At 45.1% G+C, this 17,169-nt stretch overlaps 1 protein-coding gene across 4 annotated transcripts in view; it reads right to left on the bottom strand.

The window, feature by feature from the left end:
* LOC139584478 (FYVE, RhoGEF and PH domain-containing protein 4-like) overlaps nucleotides 1-17,169 on the bottom strand; it is a 103,445-nt gene that overhangs the window by 53,609 nt on the left and 32,667 nt on the right. For 2 of the 4 annotated variants that reach the window (XM_071416392.1, XM_071416390.1), the window contains exon 1: nucleotides 5,718-6,131. The exons of the other annotated variants lie outside the window; for them this stretch is intronic. The gene's annotated coding sequence lies outside the window, so the exon portion shown is untranslated. Of the gene's footprint in view, nucleotides 1-5,717; nucleotides 6,132-17,169 lie in introns of those variants that run through there. 4 annotated transcript variants of the gene reach the window in all.

A 17,169-nucleotide genomic window follows, 5' to 3' on the forward strand; every position in this document is an offset into this window, starting at 1 on the left:
GAGAGGCAGCTGCCTACTTACAGACTTGATATCATGGGCCACTTTAATAAATGGAACAGTAGTCACTTTAATAACGCCACTTTAATAATGTTACATATCTCGCATTACTTATCCCATATGTATATACTGTATACTGTGTACTACATAGTCTAATCTATACCATCTATTGCATCTTAGCCTCTCTGTCACTGCTCATCCATATATTTTATATTATACAGTATATTCTTATCCCATTTCTTTACTTGTGTGTATTAGGTTTTGTTGTGGAATTGCTGATATTTTCTGTTAGATACTGCTGCACTGTCGGATCTAGATGCACAAGCATGTCGCTACACTCGCTGTACCATCTGCTAACCATGTGTATGTGACCGATACCATCTGTTAACCATGTGTATGTGACCGATACCATCTGCTAACCATGTGTATGTGACCGATACCATCTGCTAACCATGTGTATGTGACCGATACCATCTGCTAACCATGTGTATGTGACCGATACCATCTGTTAACCATGTGTATGTGACCGATACCATCTGCTAACCATGTGTATGTGACCGATACCATCTGCTAACCATGTGTATGTGACCGATACCATCTGTTAACCATGTGTATGTGACCGATACCATCTGCTAACCATGTATATGTGACCAATACCATCTGCTAACCATGTGTATGTGACCAATAACATTTGATTTGATTTGCGTTGTTCTACTCCATTAAAATAAAACATGAATTTCGTTAAAACCGTTTCTATCCTGATAAAATGCCACCAGAAGACAGAGAATACCATATCCCTCCACAGTAAGGACATGATCATTAGTAGACAGTAAGTAACTTAGACCTCGTTTGCATCACTTCTCTGCATAAACCAGGAAGTGATTTTTCATAATAGAGATCGCTAATATGCCCAGTCACATCCCTCCAATCAGAGAGTGTGTCTGCTGTTTGGGGAAGATAGGGACCAGATGAGCCCCTCTCTTGTCTCTCCAAAATAAATACGAACAATTATAGAGTTTTGCAAACACAAACACACACACACACACACACACACACACACACACACACACACACACACACACACACACACACACACACACACACACACACACACACACACACACACACACAAACACACACACACACACACACACACACAGAGAGAGAGAGAGAGAGAGAGGTCATAGGCCCAGTCACATCCACATTAACATTACAGGGTGTTCAATGAACCAGTCTGGTACAACAACAAACATGGTCTCTGCAGGATGTCGAACACAGCTCTAATGAGGAACACAGTGACCTGAAGAGGTGAACCTGAACGCCCCCCCTGCTAAACACTTCATGTCATAACATTAGAGGGATGTGTCTGGTATAACATTACAGGGATTACAATCACAGACAGAGAGAGAGTGCGAGAGGTAGAGAGAGAGTGAGTGAGTGATTGAGGTAGAGAGAGCGAGAGGTAGACAAAGACGAGACAGAGAGAAAGAGAAAGTGAGAGAGAGAAAAAGCAGGAGGGAACGAAGGAGTTATAACAGGGCGGAGAACACAGAAGGAGTCCATATCAGAGAGATCTCCAGGCTATTATCTATGCAGGTGTGAAATTAACTTCGTACCTGACGGAGAGACAATAATGAAGATCTAACCAGACACAGGAGTGGATGAACTCTGAACACTGGGGGAAGAGATCAATATAGAATCTGAACACTGGGGGAAGAGATCAATATAGGATCTGAACACTGGGGGAAGAGATCAGTATAGGATCTGAACACTGGGGGAAGAGATCAGTATAGGATCTGAACACTGGGGGAAGAGATCAGTATAGGATCTGAACACTGGGGGAAGAGATCAGTATAGGATCTGCACACTGGGGGAAGAGCTCAATATAGGATCTGAACACTGAGGGAAGAGCTCAATATAGGATCTGAACACTGGGGGAAGAGATCAGTATAGGATCTGAACACTGGGGGAAGAGATCAGTATAGGATCTGAACACTGGGGGAAGAGATCAGTATAGGATCTGAACACTGGGGGAAGAGATCAGTATAGGATCTGAACACTGGGGGAATAGCTCAATATAGGATCTGAACACTGGGGGAAGAGCTCAATATAGGATCTGAACACTGGGGGAAGAGATCAGTATAGGATCTGAACACTGGGGGAAGAGATCAGTATAGGATCTGAACACTGGGGGAAGAGCTCAATATAGGATCTGAACACTGGGGGAAGAGATCAGTATAGGATCTGAACACTGGGGGAAGAGATCAGTATAGGAACTCTGATTAGGTGATAACATTGACAGGCAGGCATCATCTCTTTCTCTCTCTCGTGCTTTGTCGCCGCTGCCCAGAATCCCACACTTCACATCACACTCTCTCTTTCTCTCTCTTCCCCTCTCACCCTCCCTCCCCTCTCTCCAATCCCAGACAGACAGTGGGTGTTGGACTCTTCTCTAATCAATCTGTCAGGCCTGTAGGAAACATGCAACAGCTGTGGGATGGAGGCTCTGAAATGTGTCAATCAATATTACCAGCCATTCACAGTCTTCACATCTGATTGATTCCCAATGGGCTAGTAGACCAGTCTGGCTCTCTGGTCATAAATAACCCAGATATATTACACAGACTCCATTTAGTGCTGGTTATGTGATACACTTCAATAATAGAGACTTATTGTATATTGCATGTTATAAACTGAGTGGTTCGAGCCCTGAATGCTGATTGGCTGACAGCCGTGGTATATCAAACCGTATACCATGGGTATGAAAAAACATGTATTTTTACTGCTGTAATTACATTGGTAACCAGTTTATAATAGAAATAAGGCACCTTGGGGGTTTGTGGTATATGGCCAATATTCCACGGCTAAGGGCTGTATCCAGGCACTCCATGTTGCGTCGTGCTTAAGAACAGTCCTTAGCTGTGGTATATTGGCCATATACCACAACCCCTTTGGCTGTATTGCTTAATAATAACAAATGGCTACAACAACAAATGCTGGTCTGCCTATTTTGGGTCTACAGTATACACACACAGCTGAAGTCTCACATTGTGTTCAGTTCAGTGAGAATGTCTGGTCACAATGCCATAGGGTGTCTCTTTATCCTCTCTCTCTTTCCCTCCTCTTTGCTCTCTCTCTCTCTGACACACACACACACACACACACACACACACACACACACACACACACACACACACACACACACACACACACACACACACACACACACACACACACACACACACACACACACACACACACACACACACACACACACGATGAAAAGAATCCAATAAAATATCAATGAAACAGCATGTGTGAAAGCATGAAGGACTAGGGAAATGATTGAGTTCAACATGAATGACTGGAGGCAGTGAACCCTTCAGCAATCCTCACAGTGGAAGAGGAGAGCATGCACAGAATGTTCCAGATATCTACATGCAGCCTGGAAGCAGGCCTGGAGGCTAGGGTGTTAATATGTGTGTGTGTGTGTGTGTGTGTGTGTGTGTGTGTGTGTGCGTGCGTGCGTGCGTGCGTGCGTGTGTGCGTGCGTGTGTGTATGTGTGTGTGTGTGTGTGTGTGTGCGTGAGTGTGAAAGAGAGTGAGAGAGTGAGATCCATATTCTGTGCTGCTCACTGTGTCACAAAAGGATGAGTTGAACACTAAAACATGGTTTCATTATGTTTGACATTCCCCACCACATCTGAAGTTCCTCTTTCATACTTACTTATTTGCTGTCTTGTTCCCCTAAGTCAACTTAACTTAGGTCTATTCTAAAACTTTACAGAAGGACATCCTCATTGATCCAACCCACTCAGCTAACTATTTGTTTGATTGGGCACTTCATAGGAGAGTGCCATAGTGTCAGTCAGTATCATAAGCATCCTCATGCTCTCTCTCGTTCCAACACAGTGAAAGACAAAGCTCCACAGAGCTCAATGACACCCTCTACCAAAGAAACTGATGACTATGGTGCTGCTGTATTCCGGCTGTGTAATCTGACTGTGTATTCTGGCCCTGGAGTTAAAAGGGGGATGAAAAGTGTGAACATGAGGAAGAGAGAAGAGGTGGAGATCAAACCAAACACTGCTGAACCCCTGACAATCACTGCCGAACCCCTGACAACCACTGCCGAACCCCTGACAACCACTGCTGAACCTCTGACAATCACTGCCGAACCCCTGACAACCACTGCCGAACCCCTGACAACCACTGCCGAACCCCTGACAACCACTGCCGAACCCCTGACAACCACTGCCGAACCCCTGACAACCACTGCCGAACCCCTGACAACCACTGCCGAACCCCTGACAACCACTGCCGAACCCCTGACAACCACTGCTGAACCCCTGACAACACACACACACACAAACAGTGCTGCATTCATTGTGTTGTCTGATAAAGGTCTTAACACCCCTCCCCTCTCTGCTCCTCTTTAGATGTGCTGCTCCCTCAGTTTAATCTCATTTCTGGTCACAGTGGGCCTCCCTCCCTCCCCAGCAGCCTCCCTCCCTCCCCAGCAGCCTCCCTCCCGCCCCAGCAGCCTCCCTCCCTCCCTCCCCAGCAGCCTCCCTCCCGCCCCAGCAGCCTCCCTCCCTCCCACCCCAGCAGCCTCCCTCCCTCCCTCCCCAGCAGCCTCCCTCCCTCCCTCCCCAGCAGCCTCCCTCCCTCCCTCCCCAGCAGCCTCCCTCCCTCCCTCCCCAGCAGCCTCCCTCCCTCCCACCCCAGCAGCCTCCCTCCCTCCCTCCCCAGCAGCCTCCCTCCCTCCCTCCCCAGCAGCCTCCCTCCCTCCCTCCCCAGCAGCCTCCCTCCCTCCCCAGCAGCCTCCCTCCCGCCCCAGCAGCCTCCCTGCCCCCACTCACCCCAACCCCTCCTAGTCTGAACTCCCAGCCTTCAGCCCTGAGTCATGGGAGTCTGGGACAGGGCCAAAGCGGAGCCCCAGAGTCGCCCCTGAGACTCCCTGCATGCCTGTCGCAACTACACAACAGGGACCACTAAGAGTTCAGTCTCAGCATGGAAGTTATAAGTCCACAGCTACAGCTGTATTTGACCAAGTAATGGTTTCAGCTGTTAGCGTATCTAACGCTATCAGGTAGAGCTGGAGTTCAGCCTACACAGCAGAAAGAGTTGATGGCTTCACAAACACAAGGGAAAAGGTAATAGTTGAAGCTAAACATGTTGAGTCTGACAGCCTGTGATACAGCACAAACAGCAGGGTGAGCTAGAAGCTTCAGCTACAGCAGGCTACATGCAGCCGGTGAGGCTAACACCTCTGCTACAGCACACCACAGGGACAGATAAGGGCTTCAGCCAAGGATGGCCAAGAAAGATAACTGCAGTCATCCTCCATGTGTGTGTTAGTATGCATGTATGCGAATCACATGTGTGTGTTTTGCATGTGTACTGCAGTTGTGTTCTACTGAGAGAGGCTGCAGCTGTGGGGTGTTCACCCAACAAAGCCTGCGAGTGCCTCAATAACCCTCCTACCCCCAGTACAGCCACAACACACACACACACAAACACGCTCTGTGTGTCACCAGACTAACAACAACTCCACAGTTTACCTCATTATTCGGTAGCAGTACACTAGTCCTCTCTCTGCTCTGGGACTGGTGATAAACACCTGTCTGTCTACTACAGCTGTGAACACAGCGTTGTGGCTCTAGATGGCTACAGTACTACAGAGCTTCAGTCCTTCTAAAAGAGAAAAATCCACTGACCTGAGACCAGGCTTCCGCTAGTCAAGACTGGGTCTGTGTGTCAGAGTCGACAGCTACCGTTCACATAGATGATCGGATATCCTTCTCCTTGTTACACAACAGCCAGAATGAAGAGAAAAGCGACCTCTCCCTCTCTCATTCCCGCCGTTCCTCTTTCTCCTCCCTCTCTCATTCCCTCCGTTCCTCTATCTCTCCCAGACACACATAGGCAGGTTCAGGCTTGCGCTAAGCTGCTTTCGCCTCATTCTCTCTCTCTCTCTCTCTCTCTCTCTCTCCACTTCCTCCTTTCTTTCCTTCCTCTCTTCTCTGTGTTTCCAGTCCGTAGTGCGTGAAGATAATCACATTCCAGCGGAGACAGGGCATATGGCGGGGGAACGCTACCCACAGTAAAGCCCCCTCTGTCTGTCTCTCTGTCTGTCTGTCTTGCGCGGACAATCAGCTCTATTGTGTGGGAGGAGGGGAGGGCCAGAAAGCCAATGGCTCTCATCTGCTGTTCCTGCTGCTGCTACCGCTGCTGCTACTGCTGCTGCTGCCACTGCTACCGCCCCCGCCGCTACCACCGCCACCGCCGCTACCACTGCTACCGCTGCTCCCGCTGCCACTGCTACCGCTGCTGCCGCCGCTACCGCTGCTGCCGCCGCTACCACTGCTACCGCTGCCACTGCTACCGCTGCTACCGCCGCTACCGCTGCTGCTGCCGCTACCGCTGCTACCACTGCTGCAGCTACCACTGCTACCACTGCTGCCGCTACCACTGCTACCGCTGCTGCCGCTACCACTGCAGCTACCACTGCTGCCGCTACCGCTACCACTGCTACCGCTGCTGCCGCTACCACTGCTACCGCTGCTGCCGATACCACTGCTGCCGCTACCGCTACTACCGCTGCTACCACTGCTGCTGCTACCACTGCTACCGCTGCTACCACTGCTGCTACCACTGCTGCTGCTACCACTGCTACCACTGCTGCTGCTACCACTGCTGCTGCTACCACTGCTACCGCTGCTGCTGCTACCACTGCTACCGCTGCTGCCGATACCACTGCTGCCGCTACCGCTACTACCGCTGCTACCACTGCTGCTGCTACCACTGCTACCGCTGCTACCACTGCTGCTGCTACCACTGCTGCCACTGCTACCACTGCTGCCACTGCTACCACTGCTACCGCTGCTACCGCTGCTGCTACCACTGCTGCCGCTACCGCTGATGCTACCGCTGCTACCACTGCTGCTGCTACCACTGCTGCTACCACTGCTGCCGCTACCACTGCTACCACTGCTACCGCTGCTGCTACCACTGCTACCGCTGCTGCTGCTACAGCGGGGGGGGGGGGGGGGGGGGTCATTAACTCTAGCACCACCCCCCTCTCTGAATGCAGATGAGTCAGAGTAGTGTGGGGGATTGAGCGATGAAGAGATTTAATTCCCCCTACTCCAGTCCCATGGAATTAGAAACAAATGCTACGACGTCACTCACAACCATAGACTGAACAAGGTGAAAACACCATTGTTGGCCAAAGGGCCACTGTTATGATATGGTGAGTAAGGGGGAAAAGTGTTGTCATGTGTGCTCTGTTGTGAACCCACACTGCCTGAGAACATGACCTATGGGTCGGCCAAGTGTTACTACTACAGTTTCGCCACACACACACACACACACACACACACACACACACACACACACACACACACACACACACACACACACACACACACACACACACACACACACACACACACACACACACACACACACACACACCTGTCTGCCCTTTAGGGTCATCATTCAGCCTGGCAGGCTCGACACTCCTGACCTGACCTCCTTATTCCAGCACTCCTCTCTTTCATCTCATCTCTCTCTCTGCTCTCATCTACTTCCCCAGTCAGACACTGAGCCTGGGGCTGGTAGTCCTCTCTTCTCATAGACCTTCTATTGTTAACCTCTCTCTCTACCCATTGGTCTGGTCACGCTGTTTCCTGAATGACAGAGAACCACACAACAGAGCAGTCACAATCCAGAGGCCCCAGGGCCACCAACCCTCTCCCCCAACCTGGCAGCACACCTCTTTAAGGCACAGTGCCACTAGTGACAGGAAGGGGCCCAATCAAACCCAGAGAACAGTAACCACGTCAAGACTCTAACATCCTCTATCCCACTGCCTCATACAAAGAAATGCCCATTTGTGTGAATATATGTGTGTGTATACATATGCCAGACCTGAGAGCCCAGACGCTGGGGGGAATGGAGCCACTCTCTTACAGCCTTACTTGTGTTTTACTAGAGAGCCATTACTGCCTTCAGGTCAGCCCTCACTGCTCTGAGGGGATCACAGGCCTGCAGTCATGGAGACAAGAGGGACCATGTGCCTGGCTCAATGTGTGTGTGTGTGTTTGTGGAGGCCATAAAACACCCCTCTATTACAGACATTAGGAGTGTGTCTAACAGAGATGAGAGTCATTAGAGAGACTGGGGTAGGCTGGGGTAGCCTTTCTATATAATTATATATGAATATCATTTTCTTTCTGCTCCTGCTGCCTCACGGCTCAATGGACTCTGAATTAACAAGTCAGATCACATAGGAACCGGCAGCAATTGTATGTAAAACCTACTTCAGTATCAAATCAAAATGTTATTTGTCACATGTGTCCTATACAACAGGTGACCTTACAATGCTTACTTACAAGCCCTTAAGAAAGAGTTAAGAAAATATTTACTAAATAAACTAAAATAGATTTTTTTCAAAGATTTTTTTTCAAAAGTAAGACAAGAAAATTACATAACAATAATGAGGCTATATACATGGGGTACTGGTACTGAGTCAATGTGTGGGGGTACAGGTTAGTAAAGATAATTTGTAAAGTGACTATGCATAGATAATAACCAGCGAGTTGCAGCAGTGTAAAATAGAAATAGTCCGGGTGGCCATTTGATTAATTGTTCAGCAGTCTTATGTCTGCAAAGGAGCCTTTTGGTCCTAGATTTGGCACTCCGGTATTGCTTGCTGTGCGGTAGCAGAGAGAACAGTCTATGACTTGGGTGACTGGAGTCTTTGACATTTTTTGGACCTTCCTCTGACACCGCCTAGTATATATATCCTGGATGTCAGGAAGCTTGGCCCCAGTGATGTACTGGGCCGTATGCACTACCCTCTGTAGCGCCTTACGGTCAGATACCGAGCAGTTGCCATACCAGGCGGTGATGCAACCGGTCAGAATGCTCTCAATGGTGCAGCTGCTGAACTTTTTAAGGATCTGGGGACCCATGCCAAATCTTTTCAGTCTACTGAGGGGTAAAAGGTGTTGTAGTGTCCTCTTCACAATTGTCTTGGTGTGTTTGGGACATGACAGTTCGTTGGTGATGTCGTGACTTTACTTTCATTAATCTGATGACTGTTATTTATCTAATCAACTAACTATGTTTAATTGTTAACTGATTAAATGAATCGTGTAACAATTAACTCATTGGTTGTTTAAAGAGTTACCATCTCCCAAATTAAACTCTAAAAGGTCTTTACCTATCACATCTATAAAACAGTCAATGTATTAAATCATAACATCGTATCATATCATCATTCTGAACAGTCGTAACCTCCTGCATCTGCAAAAAGCCCAGCCTTACTTATAATTCAGTACGACACAAATTGGGTTAATTATTTATTTACTAGCTAACTAAATGATAACACAGGATAAACATACACACTTATCGTTGATACATTTTAGGAACTACTCTCACAGTAATCATATACTTTGCACATGAACCGCTGCCCGTTTGGAGTAAGAAATAATTGATGTATTAACGTGTCAATGTCTTTGTTTGCCGTGTATCTATGTCAGAACCAAATCTACTTAAAAAGGGTGTTGGGTTGGGCCTTTCTCGCGGCATGCTTGTAATGCTCTGATTGTCCAAAAGGGTCCCCATGCGTCTCTTCTGTTGCTCTCCTATATCCGTTGACTTGAGTTCATTCTACTTTCCATTCGCTCCTGAAGCTGCTTATTTGAAGATAGGCTAGCCAGCCGTGTAGATGGTTCTAGCTGGTGATGAGAGTAGTAGAATACGTTGGTTTGAAGAGTAGTAGAATGGTCCCACTTAAGTTCACTTTTCTAGATACTTTACTTAGGACAGCTAATCAGCCGTACCAGTGATTGTCCTGGAGGTGACGTTATCGTCTCTGTTGAGATTTCAAAGTTCACATTTTTTAGGACGTGAACTGCAGCTACACATCTCTCCGGTCTAAATGTTAATTTCCTTACCAATCCTTTTATAAACTCTGGTCGAAAGGGACAGTTCCGTCACGCTCTCTGACCTCACATTCCGGGCATGTCTACTTACTGTGCAAAGTTTATAAAAAACAAATGATCTGTTATGGCTCATAGAATCACATCCCTATCTTAACAAAAAAACATTCATAATGTTTTATATTTCATGCACAACGTAAAGGATGGAGACTACGTACATGTAGTGTATATACTTTTCAAGTTACAGAATTTCCTCTATAACATTTTTAATGACATCACAAAATAACAACCCATATGACATTTTTATTCTTTAGATCGCCTCTGACCATTGTCCACGTTCTATGTTAGAAATATTGTTCAAGTATTCACTTTAAAACGTGTTAGTTTCGGCAGGAAACTGTCTGTGTAGACAAAGCAACATTCCTGTGTGAATTTGGAGAGGGATGTTCTCTCTCCTTGATTTACACAGGGTGTGAACTGTCAACTGTTTTCTATCCAATACTAATAATAATATGCATATATTAGCAACTATGACATAGGAGCAGGCCGTTTACTCTGGGCACCTCTGTGCACCTTTCATCCAAGCTACTAAATACTGCCCCTGCAGTCATAAGAAGTTAAGGATTGACAGATTGAATGCCCCGTTGAGTTTTATGTCCAGGATCACCTCTGCATGATCAGATATGACTATGCTTCCTATCCTAGTGGATAAAACAGACTGCAAAGATGTCCTGGGCATAAAAAAGTAATCTATTCTAGTCTGACATCCATGAGGTGCAGAGAAAAAAAGTGAACTCTCTGTTGGAGGGGTGAAAAGTTCTCCAAACATCAGCATACCCCAGATCACCACAAATAGCTTTAAGTGACTTAGCTCGAGGAGAGAGTGGAGCAACACCGCTGGGAAACTTATCAATAAGGGGGTTCAACAAACAATTCAAATCTCCTCCAACCACTGCAGTGTCTGAGTTTAATTCTGAAAAGACTAGAAATACCTTAGTGAGGAAATCAGGGGGGTGGGCAGGGGGGAAGTAAATATTCATTATGGAGATGTTCTGCCCTTGTAAAGTACCATTAATTATAACAATGCGACCAAATTTATCTTTCACACAATTCAAGACCTTAAGTGGTAAGTTCTTTTTCACAAGAATTGCTACACCTCTACTTCTGGATGTAAATGATGAGAAAAACACTTGACCAAACCCCCCTTGTTGTAATTTCAGATGCTCCTTATCATCCAAATGAGTTTCTTGCAACAGGGCAATATCAATATTTTATTTTTTCAAAAAAGACAGTACCTTCTTCCTTTTAATGGGGTTATGGCTCCCTCTAATGTTCCATGTACATACACGCAGTCTGTTACCTGCCATTGCACTTTGACCATTCAATATCCAGACTGAATCCTACTGTAAAAGTGGGGTGGTACCTTTTTCCATGTGTTGAACTCTCTTCTATCTCACCGAGCATAAACAAACGATATGAACCCTGAACTTGAACTATACTAAACCCAAAAATGAAACATGTAAAGATCCAAAAGGGGGTTTTCCCACTAGCTAACATGCAGGGGATTTCAACTTTCCCATGTAGACTCTGTCTGCATTGCCACTCAATAGCCTCATCCTTTATATATATGGAAATGAAAATCAATAGGAGATTGAGGCTCTTCCAAATAAAACCAAGCCTGGGCACCAATATAGATTCACCCATATCAGCAGTATCGGCAGTTACTTTAGCAATAAAAATAATAAAAATATGAATATTACTGAACCGGAGCACGTGAGAACACACCACTGTTTCATGATCAGATTCAAATAAAATAAAAAAGTTATCCAATGCTGCGGAGGTGCAGCTTAATTCTTGTCACTATAGGGGGTGCTGTTTCAACTTGGACATTTATCGTTCCCAAATTAAACTGCCTCGTACTCAATTCTTGCTCGTACAATATGCATATTATTATTACTATTGGATAGAAAACAATCTCTAGTTTCTAAAACCGTTTGAATTATGTCTGTGGGTGAAACAGAACTCTTTCTGCAGCGAAATTCATGACAGGAACTGCGAAGGTCTGAAAACGAGGCTCTGTTCTCAGATCAGTTTAAAGCTCTGTATGTATCCTATGGGTCGACATGAATGGAGTTTCTACGTAGATCTCAGACCTTATAAAAGGCCATGGCATGGGGGGTGCGCTCTTTTCGACGTTCGTCAAGACGCAAAGGAGGACCTCAGGATGGCATGCTCAAAAGCTCTCGTTATAGGCCTAAGATATATCCGTCTGTGATTTAATTCGATATAGGTGTTAGAAACATCATAACGAAGTTATTTTAAACCGAGTTATATCAGTTTATGCGAGTATATTGCGATTTTTGGAATTTCCTTAGTATTGCGTTTTGAACATTTGGGCATGTCTGCGCCACATAGCTATTGTTAGCTGCTAGTTCCAAAGTTGAAGAGGATGTTTTACAACCGAGCAACGATTCTTTTGGACAAAGGACAACTTGCCCAAGATTCTGATGGAAGCTCGTCCAAAAGTAAGAGCTATTTATGATGTTATTCCGTATTTATGTGAAAAAATGTAAAAGGATTTGTCCGCCATTATTGCGGCACTGGTCTGGCTGTAACGCACACTGTATGTCTAGTAACGTTAATTTTAAAAATCTAACACAGCGGTTGCATTAATAACTAATGCATCTTTCATTTGCTGTCCAACCTGTATTTTTTAGTCAAGTTTACGATTATTTATCGATTAGATTAGGTGCCTCTCGAAGATGGCGCCGGCCAGAATGCATGAAATGCTGCTACTGATCACATTGTATAACCACGATTTGTGCTGCTAAATATGCACATTTTCGAACAAAACCTATATGCATTGTGTAATATGATGTTACAGGACTGTCATCTGATGAAGTTTATCAAGGTTAGTCCAATTATATATCTTTTGCTGGATTGTTACGATCGCTAACATTTGCTGCTGGTAAATGTGGTTGTGTTTCTGGCTATTGTGGTAAGCTAATATAATGCTATATTGTGTTTTCGCTGTAAAACACTTAAAAAATCTGACACATTGGCTGGATTCACAAGATGTTGGGCTTTCATTTGCTGTACACTGTGTATTTTTCAGAAATGTTTTATGATGAGTAATTAGGTATGACGTTGGTCTCTGTAATTATTCTGCCTGCATCGACGCTATTTCAGATTGTAGCTGCAATGTAGAACTGTGATTTATACCTGAAATATGCACATTTTTCGAACAAAACATATGCTATACAATAAATATGTTATCAGACTGTCATCTGATGAAGTTTTTTCTTGGTTAGTGGCTATTTATATCTTTATTTGGTCGAATTAGTGATGGCTACCTATGCAGGAAAAAAATGGTGGGGAAAAAAAGTTGTGTCTTTTGCTATGGTGGTTAGCTAATAGAAATACATATTGTGTCTTCCCTGTAAAACATTAAAAAAATCGGAAATGATGGCTGGATTCACAAGATCTGTATCTTTCATCTGGTGTCTTGGACTTGGGATTTCATGAACATTTGATTATATGATATCCCTGTAGCTTTAGGCTAGGCTATGCTAGTCTGCTTTTTTGATGGGGGGGATCCCGGATCCGGGTTTGTGACCCGTTAGAGGTTAAAGTTATTTACCCGAGAGAGTCAATAAGCGCAGCAGCCTCTTCAGGTGTGTAGAGTTTCTTAGGCGATCCGTTGACCATAATCTTCAATGTGGCTGGGTACAGCAGTGCGTAGTCCATCTTCATTCTCTTGAGTCGAGCCTTCGCCTCATCAAACCCTTTGCGTCTTCGTACAACCGCTGTGGAATAATCATTGAAGAATGAGACCTTTGGACCTTTACGTTGACTACCGTCAGAGCCGATGTTTCTAGCCGCATCCATAACGCGCTGCTTGTCGGTGAAGGAACTTTATAACCACTGGCCGTGGGCGCTGGTTGGGACCGGGTATCGGTGCTTGAGAGCGATGGGCTCTGTCCAGCTTCACACGACCAGCCTTAGTGTCCATTTGTAGGTAGTCAGGGATCCATTCCTCAAAAATGTTTACTGAACGTGTCCCTTCAGAATTTTCCGGGAGTCCCACAACACGAATATTGCATCTGCGTCCTCGATTATCCAAGTCGTCAATGTGCTCCACCATTTCGCGCACCTGTTTCTCAAGTACTTTTATCTTAGTGTCCATAGATGTAGTTGAAGCTTCCACTGTAGCAATTCTTCCTTCCGCCTCATCAACACGTTTGACAACCCTCTGTAATTCAGCTGAATGGCCTGCTATTGCTTCCAAGACCGTTCTTATCTTAACATCGATCACTTTAGTAATGTTATCCGTCATCTTTTGAATCACCAGGTCCATTGTGCCTGAATCCGCAATGGTGTTAGCTTCGCTAACGTTATCTAGCTTCTCCTGCACATCTACAGGGATGGTGATTTTGGTCGAGTTCTTAGTAGTTCTGTTGGGCATGTTGTCGGAGATTTTTGAGAAATAGCCGTCAAGACTCATTGTAGGATAACTTATTTAGCCAATTATACCACTTTTTCAAGCTAGGAGATTCATGAAAAAATATAAATTTACGACTGCCACGGGAGCTCGCTGAAACACAGTGTTCTCTCTACGGCGCCATTTTGTCCCCCCAGTCGATGCACTTATTGATGAAGCCGGTGACTGAGGTGATATACTCCTCAATGCCATTGGATGAATCCCGGAGCATATTCCAGTCTGTGCTAGCAAAACAGTCCTGTAGCGTAGCATCCGCGTCATCTGACCAGTTCCGTATTGAGCAAGTCACTGGTACTTCCAGCTTTCGTTTTTGCTTGTAAGCAGGAATCAGGAGGATTGAATTATGGTCAGATTTGCCAAATGGAGGGCGGGGGAGAGCTTTGTATGCGTCTCTGTGTGCGGAGTAAAGGTGGTCTAGAGTTTTTTTCCTCCTCTGTTTGCACATGTGACATGCTGGTAGAAATGAGGTAAAACAGATTTAAGTTTGCCTACATTAAAGTCCCCGGCCACTAGGAGCGCCGCTTCTGGATGAGCATTTTCTTGTTTGCTTATGGCCTTTTACAGATCGCTGAGTGCGGTCTTAGTGCAAGCATTGGTTTGTGGTGTTAAATAGACGGCTACGAATAATATAGATGAGAACTCTCTTGGTAGATAGTGTGGTCTACAGTTAATCATAAGGCACTCTACCTCAGGCGAGCAATACCTCGAGACTTCTTTAATATTAGACATTGAGCACCAGCAGTTATTGACAAATAGACACATACCCCCGCTCCTCGTCTTACCAGACGTAGCTGCTCTGTCCTGCCGATGCACTGAGAAGCCAGCCAGCTCTATATTATCTGTGTCGTCGTTCAGCCACGTCTCGGAGTCTTAATCGTAAATCGTCCAGTTTGTTTTCCAATGATTGCACGTTGGCCAATAATACAGAGAAAAGTGGTGGTTTACCTACTAGTCTGCAAATTTTTACAAAGCACCCCGCCTTCCTTCCCCTTTTCCTCCCCCTTTTCTTCACACTGATGGAGGGATTTGGGCCTTGTCTTGACAAAGCAGTATATAAAACAAAATAGCTCAGTTGGTTAGGAGCCCGTAAAACAGCAGCCATCCCCTCCGGCGCCATTATATGTTACTGGACATCATGATACTTCAGTATGTTAGCAATGCACATAAAAATGACCAAGGAGACAATTTCAGTTCAGTTATGTTACTGCCATTTTCAGTCTATATAATTTCAGTTAGTGATGGAGGAAAAAAATCTCTACAGTTACATATCGGGATATTATTTTGGACAATATCACAAAATAATTTCCCCCCTCGTTGGTTGTACCTACACCAAAACTCCAGTATCGTTCTTTCATAGCTTGTTCTCCATCTTCTTTTTAAAAAGGGAGCCAATTTGTTTTCAGCACTTAATTTCCATGACTGATCAAAACTCGTTTTCTCAAGCTCTCTCGTCTCTCTGCAGCAGACATATGGTGAGCAATATGTTTGGAACATCGAATCGCAATACATATTCAATTGTAATACATATCGTATCGGCACCTAAGTATCGTGATAATATCGTAATGTGAGATCCCTGACAATTCCGAGCGCTAATTTCAGTGTGAATGAAACATCAACTTGATGAAGTTACGTTACATTGTAATAAAACACTGAGTCTTGATGAAGTTACATAGTAATAAACATTGAGTCTTGAAGTTACGCAGTAATAAAACAATGTTTTGATTAAGTTACATAGTAATAAAATATCACAATACATATATTGGCAAATAAGTATTGTCATGACGTTGGCCTGGGGGTAGGTTTATGACAGTCATAAATACCTCTACCCCCTCCCCCGTTCCTCTTCCCTACTGATGTGACATAAGAAAACCCCTTGGTTAACATAGAGATTCTGGGAACATCAGAAGTTGGGGGGAAATGAACTATATTCTGGTAATCCGACCAACGGAACATATGCGGTGGTACTTAAGGTATATTATGTCAGTTCGGTTGCCCTCTGACACAGTCTCATCAATGATAGAATGACATAAACTCTACCGTGGAAAGTCTAAACCTCAGAGGTATCGGATTCACATGGAATTGTTGTTTAATTCAAATGTTTGAATATGAAATTATTTGTGAAGAGATTAAATGTAATTTTAGCTTCCAAATGAGAGATTTGGGTTTTCATAAGTTTGGGCCTCTGCTCAAACAGTGGCCCGCCCCTGTGAAGAGGCATGGGTTATAAACTTTTCAGACACACCCCTCTCCCTCCACTATATAAGCCATTGACAAAAATATAACTTCCTGTTCCGGGTACATTAGGATGACGATCCGATGTCAGAATGGTTCAGATAATAACTACAGAACTAAGCCAACATCAGCATGGACTTTGGTTGTAAATGGTATGAACTTTGAACTCGTATTCACTACAGAAGTGATACCTCCTAGCCGTTGAGTTAGCAACAGCTGCTACAAACGCAGGTTAGGAAGGACAGTCAGAGTATCCCGTCTACTCCACAACGACGTTACCACATATCCAGTGACCACCAGAGACATTCTTCAAAGGACAGAGGACTCGGGTTGGCGACACGGTCTTCCATCTACCAACAACCTACTGAAGCGCAGCTCAGAGTAAATATTTATTGCATTTTCCTTTTCCAAATGGGCGGTAATTTAGAATGCATAAGATACTGTATTTACGATAGCACAGCTTCGCCCCTGTTCCAGTCTCCCGCT

Source organism: Salvelinus alpinus, chromosome 9 (assembly GCF_045679555.1).
Source record: "Salvelinus alpinus chromosome 9, SLU_Salpinus.1, whole genome shotgun sequence".
NCBI lineage: Eukaryota > Metazoa > Chordata > Actinopteri > Salmoniformes > Salmonidae > Salvelinus > Salvelinus alpinus.